Below are 12,070 nucleotides of genomic sequence, written 5' to 3' on the forward strand. Positions count from 1 at the left end.
CTGTTTCCCAGGTCTCCTCCAGGTTTCCATGGAGACACTCTTCTAGGACCAAGAATTTATGCTAGAAAACGACTCTTTTCAAACAGCCAATCATACCTTTTCACTGACGCCATCTCCACATCCCCAAAGACTCTGTCCTACTGTCCTGTGTTACAGGCGAATAAGCCCAAGTCCAGGGCGTCACACAGGGAGACACTGGTCTTACAAAGACCAGAATCCTGGTCCCCTGACTCTCTAGGCTATCTCCACTGTCTCCTTGACTAGTGGGTGTGGGATGGAGGAATGGGGTGGGGGTGGGGTAGGAGTTGTGGGCGAGGAACTAAAGAAAAGGGAGACAGCAACACTTTTATAAAGGCTCTCAGAATGAACACACTTCTTCCCCACAGAAAGTTAAACGAGGACAATCGTGCCTTGCCTGCTTCCCTCCCAGAGGTGTTTTGAGGATCTGCTGAGATAATGTGTGTGACAGCTCTTGGAAAAGCAGAAAGTGCTGTAGAAACACTGGAGTCTATTACAGCCCAGCCTCTCCTGAGTCACGTGGCATGGGAATGGGGTGGGGGTGGGGGCGGTTTAAATGCAGAAAAGAATAAAGCAGAGCCCATCCTGAGAGAAGCATCTAACACCTTGAACATAAGGAAATCCTTCCCCAACAGAGCCAGCTCCAAGCTAAACAGGAGAGAATTGTTTGCAAGAAGCTCTCACTTCCTCCTTCCCACCCCCACCCCCCCTTTCAGAGTATTTAACAGGGCACTAATTTCACTTTATAAATGGAAACTGAATCACTGCATTCCAGGCTGGAAAATGATTGGAAATGAGAGTATGTCTGAGGTCAAGACCTAGCCACTTCCTCTCTGGACAGGAAGTAGACTCTCCAAATGGTTCTTGCAGGACCTCTTATGATAAAAGGCCTGCTTTTGGCCCTGAGCTGGGAGAGCTGTACGGTGTTTTCAAATAGCACTTTAAAGCAGCGAGAGGGAAATGAAAAACCCGGATGTCCCTCTCTAAACAGGGATGTCAGCTCAGGAAGGAGGGGTTGTGCAGCTGTCTTTTTGCAAGGGGGTTGTCGACAGCATGAGGATTGTTTAAAATCTGTTATAAACACAGGCATAGAGTTATGGTGAGTCAGGGAGTGGTCCGCAGTCTCTGCAAGAATGCACAGGGTCTTCCAGGGCATCCGGGCCCTGCTTCACACAGCTGCCTAGTCCATAACTCTAAAGATACCAGAAATTTGGGCATATGGAAGACACAGCTAATTTGTCCCAGCTCCCCATTGGACACAGTGACATCAGGAAGGCTGGGGAGCAGAATCTGAAGTTAAAGAGAAACATTTGGCAGCTTCTATCACGTGAACCAAAGGAATAGGAAAAAAAAGCATGGGGAGGATTCCTGGAAGGTTGCTCGGATAGGATTCCAGAAGGCTTCAAGGGAAGAAAGCTTCAGGAGCCTGGAGAAAGAGACTGTGGGATCAAGAATGAGAGACACAAGGCTTGGCAGATAGCAAACTGGCATGGGTGCAGTCGGGAGACTTCTGTGGAGCAGGTGTGAGAAATCTCTGATCAAGTCACCAAGGTGCATGGAAACTCTGCTTCCATACCTACAACCTGGGCATAGTACTCTTGAATTTCTGGAGGCGCTGCTAGAATCAAAGGTCGTGTCTGGAGATGTAAATCCACGTTGGCTTAGAAAGCTGAATTTGTGCACTAAAATATCTATTGAACAAGTCCAAAAGGTTGAGCAGCCTGTCTTGAAGAAATCTAGATCTTAATAAGAAAGAGAGCTGAGATACTATTTTTTTTCTTACCCTAAGAGTAGAGAACACACACTCTAAAGCCCATACAGAATGAACCACCAAAGGCAGCCACTGTTAACATGTTGGCATTTTCTTCTTGTTTTCAACTTAATTTTTAATACTTACCACCCTTTGCATTTCTGTGGCTGCAGAATAAGTTCCCACGTATTGGGTGACTTAAAGCAGTACCCATTAATTGTCTCATTATCTGGTCAGGTCTGAGTCCAGAAGGGCCCACCTAGGTTGTCTGCCTAAAGTCTACAGGCTAAAATCAAGGTGTCGGACATCTGGGCTTCTCTAGAGGTCAGGGAAATGTCCTTCCGGGTTAGCTTGGGGCTAATAGCTAAATTCTGTTCTCTTTCTTGAAGCTATAGGATGAGGGTCTTTCCTTGCCAGCTTTCTTATCTTCTAGAAGCTTCTCTGCCTCAGAGTGCCTCCTCCTTCAAGCCAGCTAAGCAGAGTCAAGTTGTCCTCATGCTCTGCCTTTCGATGACTCTGTGACCAGCTAGAGAGATTCTAACTGGTTCAGGTGACTAGGCCAGCATGGACAGCCTCTCTTTTGTTGTTTGCGTTGGGTACTTTTCTCATTATGATGTGAAAGAAACAACCGGAGGAAGGAAGCATTTATTTATTTATTTATTTTTTACCTCACGGTGTAAAAACAAAATACAATCCATTATGGCGGGCGGGCAGGCAAGGCGTGGCAACAGGAACCTCAGATGGCTGGTCATACCGAGGCAGGAAGCAGAGGGTGAACAGGAAGTGGGGCCAGGCTATCAAACCTTGAAGCCCATCCTCCCGGTACCTCACTTCCCCCAGCAAGGCTCCACTTCTTAAAGGTTACGCAACCCAACTTTCTCAAAGTATACCACCAACTGGGGCCCAAGCACACCATCACACGGGCCTGTGGAGGTCATTTCACTCTCAGACCATATCGCTATACGGTGTCATCTCAGGAGTCACACCAGGTTAAAGGTCATGGGAGGCCATTTTGAACTTGTGCCTGACACATTATATATTCAATTCTATTTCCTAATATCAGGATGAGGAAAACACCATGGTCATGTTCCTCGTTAATTCCAAGGAATTGTTCAGCGGGGGTGTGGGGGTGTGGGGGGGTGTTGTTGTTGTTCTGTTTAGTTGGTTAGCTCTAGTTAGTCCATTATTAACTATTTTTGATATAGCCCCTGCTTACAAACATTTTATCTATTAGTGGCATTACAATGCCTAATGTGGCAATGTAACTTAGCTAGGGAAGGCTGGTAACTGAAGAAGCGTTTGTGTCTAGGAACACAGAGGAGTCTGGCATTGGCATCGTCAGACAGAATAGAGACAGCCTGCCCTCACTGATATGGGTGGACACCGTCCAATCGACTGAGGACCCAGGTGGATGAGTAAGGCCGGTAAAAGATTGAGGTGGGACACCCATCTTCTCTTGCCTTCAGATGTCAGATCCTCTGGGATCCTGATCTTTCACCAGTGTTCCCACATCTCTTTCCACCAGCTCCCAGGTCTTCAGACTCAGATGGGATCACTTCCCTGGGTTTGCGGCTTCTCTAGCTGAGAGACAGCAAGTGGCGGAACGGCTCCCCACAGTCACGGAAGCCAATTCTGGGAGTGTTTGTGCCTGTGGGTGTGTATAAAGTTTGTTTATATTGTCATTCATTTACCCTGCAAACAAACACTAAAGCACACCCATCCACTCCAGGGAACTGCACTCTGAGTCTTATAGTCACACAGATTGCTTACTTACTCCAAATTGGGAATGTTGGGGGAATAGGAAGCCAGTCAGCCACCGTGGAAACAAATTGGGACCCTAGAGGAAATCAAGTGAGAGAAACATTCGTCAACTCATTTAGTTACTAAGAGCTTCGCTCATTCAGTGCTTCGAGCTCCAGCCACAACTGCTAAGCACCTGTGGTGTATTTGGCATTGTGCTAGGGGCTGGGGATGCAAACAGTCTTCCCCTGGCTGTGAAGGAACTCACAGTCTGATAGGTAAAACGGACATGACATAAGCTGAGAGCCCAGCCTTGCGTCCTCCAGGGGCCTTTATACGGATCCAGAACAGACAAAAGAGGAGGCAGCCTTCTCTTCCTGGGGCATCGGAGGACAGTGGCAAGATCAGAAAAGTCTACTGGATTTTTCCATATTTTAAATTTTATTTATTTTATTTAGGGGGAGGTTTGGCCCGTGCATGCCACAGTGCATATGTGGAATCAGTAGACAATTTACAGGAGTCAGTTCTGTGCTTCTACTATGTGGGTCTAGAGGACTAGACCCATGTCATCCAGCTTAGCAGCCTGTGCCTCGACACACTAAGCCTTCGTGCTGTCCTGAAAAATCTTAAGTAGAAAGTATTATGGGTTAGTTATGGCTTTTCTCTCCACCCTCAAGACTTTGGAATATGACCTTATTAGGAGATCAAGTCTTTGTGGAGAGAATCCAGATAAAAAGAGGTCATTGGAATGGGCCCTAACCAGACAGAACTGGTGTTTTTAACAAAGGGTGAGCATGTGTATACATATATACACAAGAGACCATAATTCACGCTACAATGGTACATGCAATATCCAGAGGCATTCTCCTACAGATGAGGAACCAAAGCCTGCCAACAATCACTAGAAGCTAAGATAGGGACCTGGGACAGTTCAACCCCAAAGCCTTCAGGAAGACCACATCCCTTCTCACATTCTGGTCTTGGACTTGTGGTCTCTGGCACCGTGAGACAATATGTTTCTGTTTTTTTTTAAGATGTTTCGTTCATGTTCTTTGTAAAGCCATGTTAGTAAAGAAATCCAGTAAGTGGCTGCATGGAAAGCCTATTGTGGGATACGCTGTGTAGGAGGAGGGCTGTCTGGTTTGGGATATGAGGCACGGATGGGGAACGGGAAGCTGAAATGCAGAGACATCAACCTCCTTTACCTGGAAGGTGGCAGACCCTCCTGGAAAGGTCTTAGGCAGTTGCAAGGCATGGTCCCATTTCTCTGGTGTCTGTGTGGAAGGCACAGTAAAAGGAAGCAAGGTGGAGAAGTTCTTTAAGACTATTGGGAACACCAAGGCAATAATGGCCAGGCTGTGATCTGGATCAATAATAAAGAGATCTAACAGAGTTGTAAAGGAGGAGGGGAAGCCACCGGGCTTGGTCACCCATGGTGTTTGACAAGGAGGGGACCATGTAAGATGGGCTCAGACTTCTGTTCACAGCTTGTAACAAGAGTCCATTTCTCCAACCCAGAAAAATGCAGCCTTTGGCCAAGATGAGTCGCCAGGCAATTCATTCCTCCTCTTGGCAGGAGAGGCAGAAGCGTCACTTACTGTGATGAGGGTCGACTTGTCCATTTCAGGTCACCTACTCTGATAACAGCAGTTGTCATCCCTGTCCAGAAAGGGGATGTGATAACTATGACTGTCATATGACACCACCACCCCCCCACACACACACACACAGCCCAGTGTTTCCATGGTCACAGTCTTGGGAATGGCCAGGAAGTTCCAACAGGAAACTCCCTTTTGGAAGTGTTTTGTTTTCATTAGAGGGTGTTTATTCCCCTCCAAGGATGCTCTCCAAAATGGGGCTGAGCCTGGAGCTTGCCCCTGATACCCATTCCAGGAGGGGAACCTCAGCCACCTTCCAGACTGATTTTAGGGAACTGCTGAGTCTGGCTGGGCTCTCCAAGAGCAAGTTAGGGGCCAGCGCCACCTCAAGACTGGCAACTGGAGAGGGACTGAGCTGACTGGTGCCTGTCCACTTGACACAAACCTACATCTACTGGCAAGAGGAAAACTTAATTGAGAAAATGCCTCCATAGGATTAGCCTGTAGGTGAGGCAAGTCTGTAGGGTATTGTCTTGATTAACAATTGATGTGGGAGGGCCCACCTCACTGTGGATTGGGTAGTGCCACCCCTGGGTGGGTGGTCCTGGGGAATATAAGAAAGCAGGTTGAGCAAGCTATGAGGAGCAAGCCACTAGGCAGTACTACTCTGTATCACCTGCCACCTCCACGCATAGTGATATTTTATTTGTACTCTAATAAATAAAGCTTACTTGGAGATCAGAGGACAAAGCCAGCCACTATATTAAACATAGAAGTCAGGCAGCGGTAGCACACACTTTTAATCCTAGCATTCCAGGGGCAGAGATTCATCCGGATCTCTGTGAGTTCAAGGCCACCCTGGAAACAGAGCTAGAGTGGTGGGACACACCTTTATTCCCAGTACTAGTTAACCATAGAGGTCTAGAGGTCGGTACAGACAGATAGAAAGTGAGATGGCAGGGCACACAAAGGATATAGGCATGAGTATATAGGAAATGACTCTCTCTGGAGGCTAAGGAGATGGCGAGGTGAGGTTGGCTGTGGCTTGTCCTATTCCTCTGATCTCAGTTTTCCCTCCCAATATTTAGCTCTGGGTTTTTTATATTACTAAGACCATTTAGCAATCTGTCTTACATCCAGGTTCTGCCCTGAGTTCTTGCTATGACTTCCCTGAATGATGGACTACATGCTGTAAGATAAACTAATTCCCTCCTCCCTCCCCAAGTTGCTTGTGGTCATAGTATTTTATCACAGCAATAGAAACCCTAACTAAGATAGGGGACCTTGGTAAGATGGGAAAGCCACTTAGAGAGACAGTGGATACTTTTCAGGTGCACTAGGGATTCCAGAGGCTCAGAAGAGCCCTGCCGTCATCACCACAGGGCTGGTGATGACAGCAGAGACCCAGGAGAAGATGAGGAATCTGCTTTAGGCCTTTGTGTAGAAGAAGTATGCTGCTTAAGTTCCTCCTGAACCAGCTCCACCTTGGTTTCCAGGCACAAGGGTGGCCCTACCCCAGGAGCAGAAGAGGATCAAGGCCATAAGACCAGACTACAAGACCATACATATCCCCACCACTCGCCACAACTATGACCTACCTTTCTGCCCTGGTGAAGCTGGCCAAAACCAAAGACTAGCAGCCACTTCCAGCCTCCTCCATTGCCTCCTCCATTCCCCCTGAGCACCAGAGCAGAGCTTTCCAGGGCTCCAGTTCACTATCAACCCTCAGACATCCATGTACAGAGACCCCATGAGAGACTTTGGAAGGGGCAGCTGCTGTTAGCTCCTTCCAAACAGAAATGAACGTCTCAAACATGAGACCTGAAGGCCTCTATAAATTAAGCTTCCCAGGTAAGTGAGTCCCAGCCTCTGCTCCTAGCAGGAAGACATGGCTTGGAAAATCCGGTATGTGTGCCCATTACCATTCTCAAGGCATCTGGGATTTCCAGCTGCTCTGCACAGTGCACCCAGCCTCTGACAGGACCAGATTTACAACCAGCATCCCAAGCTAATGAGGCTCTTTGGTCAGGGACACTTCTTTAGGTTGCCACATTGCTGGGCTGGGTTGCTACAGGGATTGAAGGCTATTTCTGATCATTGCTCAGGGTTTCCAAACAGGCTAGGAGACAGTGATGTCTCAAGGTCTTACAGAAGATTTCTCATGGCTCCTGCCTCAACCACAGCCTTGAAGTTTTCCAAGCCCTAGATGATTGTACATTTTATTTTATTTTTATTTTTTTCAGGTGTGGTGGGGAACACCAGGCTAGGACAGTATTCCTCAACCTGTGGGTTACGACCCATTTGGGAGCAGGTCAAATGACCCTTTCACAGGAGTCACCTAAGACCATCAGGGAACACAGGTATTTACACTGCAATTCATAACAGTAGAAAAATTAGTTATGAAGTAGCACCAAAAATAATTTTATGGTTGGGGGCCACCACAAGTGAGGAACTCAATTAAAGGACCGAAGCATCAGGAAGGTTGAGAACCACTATCCTAGGAGATGATCACCATTGAAATGTCCCTTGATGTTCCAAATTCCCAGGAGGAGAGGGAGCGCCATGCCATGTGTGTGCTATGGAGAGACATGAGGGTGGCCTGGGGGGTCAAGGGAGTGAGGGGGAAACAGACAAGGGTCTTCATCCGGGCTTCTGAGGGAAGAAATGGGCAGGGCAGGCAGCAGGCTTAGGTTTGGCTAGTGTGAATGAAGTCAGTGGGCTAGGGACATAGTTGCTGTCCTCAGGTGTCTGGCCCCGGTTCTGGACAGGGTGGGTAAGAAAGGCAGAAGAATTGTGGCGCGCACAGAAAGCACGGTGGAAGATTCACTGTGGGGGTCCAGTTGTTTATTTGTGTGTGAACCCCCCACTGTCACTTCCCTTTGCTTTTATTTTAAGACATGGTCTCACTCGGTAGCCCATCCTGTTCTCTAACTCATCATGCAAACTTCAAACTCACACCTGTCCTCCAGCCTCAGTCTCCCAAGTTCTGGGGCTGCAGACTTGAGGCGTTACACTCAGCTACTTAAGTCACTTGCTGTCTCTGAGAACTGGCTGACCCTGGGATGGAGGAAGCTGGCTGCCCCTCCGATTCAACAAGGGATGACAGATGCCCAAGATGTCAGAATGGGACAACGTGGTTCCCCAAAGCAGTCAGGCCTGAGCACAGCCGTTCTCGTGGGCAGTACAAGTCCTACAGAGACACACAGCACATAGTAAGTTAAAGATGGCTCTGCTCTTGGTCTCCCAACGTCTCAAGGCAATTTGGAGCAGTTGGGACAGAATGATCATCCCCATATTTGGGAGACTGAAGTATAGTGGAAAAAGTGATCAGAGAGCCAGTGCAGAGCTGGGCTTCCATTCATGTCTTCCTGGGAATGTCTATGGAGCCCCATTCAGGTATATCATAGAGACAACGGTTGTATAGAGGAGAGAACACAATCTTGTCATTAAATTTTTTTGGAAGGTATCTTCATCAGGGTTTCTATTACTGTGATAAAACACCATGATCACAAGCAACTTGGGAAGAAATGGGTTTATTTTATCTTACAGCTTGTAGTCCATCATCTAGGGAAGTCAGGGAAAGACTCAAGGCAGGAACCCAGAGGCAGGAACCCAGAGGCAGGAACTGATGCAGAGGCCATGGAAAAACATTACTTACTGGTTTGATCCTTATGGCTTGCTTATCTCCCTAGGACCACCTGCCCAGGGGTGGCACCACCCACAATGAACTGGGTCCCCTGACATCAATCACTAATTCAAAAAATGTCTCAAAGGCTTGTTACAGTCCAATCATGTGGAGCCATTTCTCAATTGTAGTGCCCTCTTCTCAGATAACTCTAGCTGATGTCAAGTTGAAGAAGAAGAATAAGGAGGAGGAGGAGGAGGAGGAGGAGGAGGAGGAGGAGGAGGAGGAGAAGAAGAAGGAGAAGAAGGAGAAGGAGAAGGAGAAGGAGAAGGAGAAGGAGAAGGAGAAGGAGAAGGAGAAGGAGAAGGAGAAGGAGAAGGAGAAGGAGAAGGAGAAGGAGAAGGAGAAGAAGAAGAAGAAGAAGAAGAAGAAGAAGAAGAAGAAGAAGAAGAAGAAGAAGAAGAAGAAGAAGAAGAAGAAGAAGAAGAAGAAGAAAAGTAACCAACCAGGAGAGAGAGGAAGAAAGATCAGAAAACATCTATTTTCTTCAGCTGCATGGATAGCTACGTCGATAGCTAAGTAAATGCTTAGTTGAATAGAGCCCATTAAAAAGGAGTTAGTGTCAGTGACTTTACTGATCAACTTAGCTCTGTCCAGTGTTGTTTCTTGCTTTATAGTCTTCAAACCTCTCATCCCTTGAGCCATTTGATTCAATTCAATCCAGTACAGGCTTCTAAGATAACAGCTACAGAAAGAGATGAATAAAATTCTTCATCGGCTCTCAAGATCCAGTGAGGCTAGGAGGAGAGACAGAGTCCTGAACCATCTTAAGAAATGTTTTACTGAAGCCTTTGGGCCTTTGGACTCTACCTCCTGTTTCTCTGGTGACCTTAGAAATGTAAACACCATCTTCTGCCTTCCAATAGGATTTAAATCACCATATGAAAATGTTGAGAGATCTGGGGCCTAGTGGAGGCCTACTGAAGCAAAGTTACTTCCTTTTGTTAAAGAAGAGAGTCTAAGTTCTACCTCTGGTGGTGAATGAAGACTGGATATTCCAAGATACCAAGACATGAAAAGTTAATCCAGCTCCACCAGTCAATCACCTGGCAAAGAGATCACACCTCAAGAAGGCTGATTCACCTTACACCATGCTAAAGAATGGGAGGAATAATTATCCCTTTCCTGAGATAATATACTTTCCCTTCCCAGGAACTCTGCAGTTTCTTCTGGAGCCACAGCCCATGCAGCTACGTTAATCCTACTACTTTTTTTTCTACCCCAGGAAATAATAACTGTTCTTTTTGCTTCTCTCTCTTTTTCTTTCAGAGACAGTTCATAGCCCAGGTATGTTTTCCTGCATGTTCTCATTCTTTTTTTTCCTCTGAGGCTACCTTTTCCACCAAGAAACTGTTCACAAATGGCATGGCTTTCTCTCTTCCTCGCTTCTCTCTTCCATCCTGGGCAGCCACTGATATTTACAGCTTGCCTGCCCTAGGATGTTCCTTTTAAAGTCTAATAAAGTGGCTCAGGTGCTTCCTTCTGAGTCTGCTCTTAAATTCTTTTATCAATGAGACAAAGAACTGAGGAGGGAATCCAGCTTTCCTAGTAACATCTGGAACCCTGGGTGAGACTCCCCAAAAGTTCCAGTGACACAATCCGTGTTGATACAGACCTGGGGCTGTGAGTGTGCACAGGGGGAAATGATCACTTCTTACACAATAACTTGCAGGGAAGGGTTCCAGAGGAAGCAACAACTGTGCTGGTTTTTAGGGACAAGTTCATCGGATAGATAAGGAAATAATCCTTTTGTTGCTGTTGTTGTTGATGGGAATAACCTGGGCAAAGACCCAGAATAAATAGAATCTTTATCATTGAATCATTTTGATTGTTCTCAGCTTTGAGTAGAAGACTCAGCTAAAGATGGCTTAAACAATTAAAAAAAAAAAGCTTACAAAATCCAAAGTTATTTTTAACACAGAACTAAATTTATCTCACTAATAAGCCAGAGGGAGGATGGGGATGGCTGGTCCAGCAGTTTAAGGACACCATTGAAGATCTGGGTCCCTTCCTTCTCTTCTCAACAAGATACTTTGATTTCCAGACCTTTGCTCCTCAACGGTCACAAGATGGCTACAACAGACCCAAAGATCACAGCCTAATGCAACAATTTCAAAAGACCAGAAGGAGCCTGTCACTTTCTTATGTCCCCTTTTAGAGTTGACAAAACATTTCAAGAAAGGAAAGCCTTTCCCAGAAGCCCTAGCAGGGCGCCTATGCTTTTCATTTGCCAGAATTTCACCACATGGCCATGTCTTTAGTTAAAATAATTCCTAGCCAGGAAAAACAGAATGAAGGAGGCTAGGAGGAGGAGGCTAGTTCTGACTACTCAAGGCCTTGGCTAGGACCTCAGGGAGGCAAACTTGCCCTTCTGTACATGGCCTCCTAGGCTTGGATAGAATGTGACCCTGTGTGGTAAGTCTGATGGGTTACAGCCATTGCCCCAAGCAAGACCTAGCTTGGGAGTGTGGACACTTGGGCTTTGGTGCCCTCTCCCGTGGTCACTCACTGAGTGGCATCAGGAAACCTCTCTGTGTGTCTAAATATCCTTTGCTGCTCTAAACAGGAACTGAGTATGTGGCTGAGGGCTTTGTTGAAGTGAGCTGGGAAGTTCAGACACAGAAGTCCAGTAACTGTGCATTCAAGTTCTCTCTCCTCGGCCCCTCTCTGTGCACGTACTGGGCCTTTGATCTTTCTAGAGCCCCGGGCTGCAGAGGTGTCTGACTGTGAAGAGAGCAGAGCCCACCAAGGAGCCAAGGGTTCCTCTCCATCCCACCCCCCTGTCTCCCATCGTAGAATAGAACTGGGTTCTTGGCCAGAGGTGGCTAAGCCTTACAAACAACCTATACACTTCCTTGGCTCATAAGTGACAAGTGACAGGTCCCAGATCATTCAAATCATCCAGTGGTATGACGCTTCACCAGGTAGGAGCAGGGTCAGGCGAGTGAGTTCCTGGGTAGAAAAAGAGATTGGCCAATGAGGAAGTGATATCAACATGGGAACAAATCACAGTGCTTAGGGTGATGATGTTGTTCCCTTGGCAACAACAGGACTAGCATTGGTACCAGACCAGGTGGGAGGATAAGTGACCAGTGATGCTGGAAGTCCCAGAGGAAGATGAAAGCAGCTAGGAAGGGTGGGACAGTGGCGGTGGAGGCAGAGCTGAGGGGTGGGACCATGACAGCAGTGGTGGTAGTGGTGGTGGTGGCAGATCTGGGAAACGGTGGGGACGGGGGTGACAGTCCCAGCGTTACGAGGCCTGTGTGCATTCTGAGCCAT

This window comes from Peromyscus maniculatus, chromosome 22 (assembly GCF_049852395.1).
Source record: "Peromyscus maniculatus bairdii isolate BWxNUB_F1_BW_parent chromosome 22, HU_Pman_BW_mat_3.1, whole genome shotgun sequence".
In the NCBI taxonomy this organism is placed as follows: domain Eukaryota; kingdom Metazoa; phylum Chordata; class Mammalia; order Rodentia; family Cricetidae; genus Peromyscus; species Peromyscus maniculatus.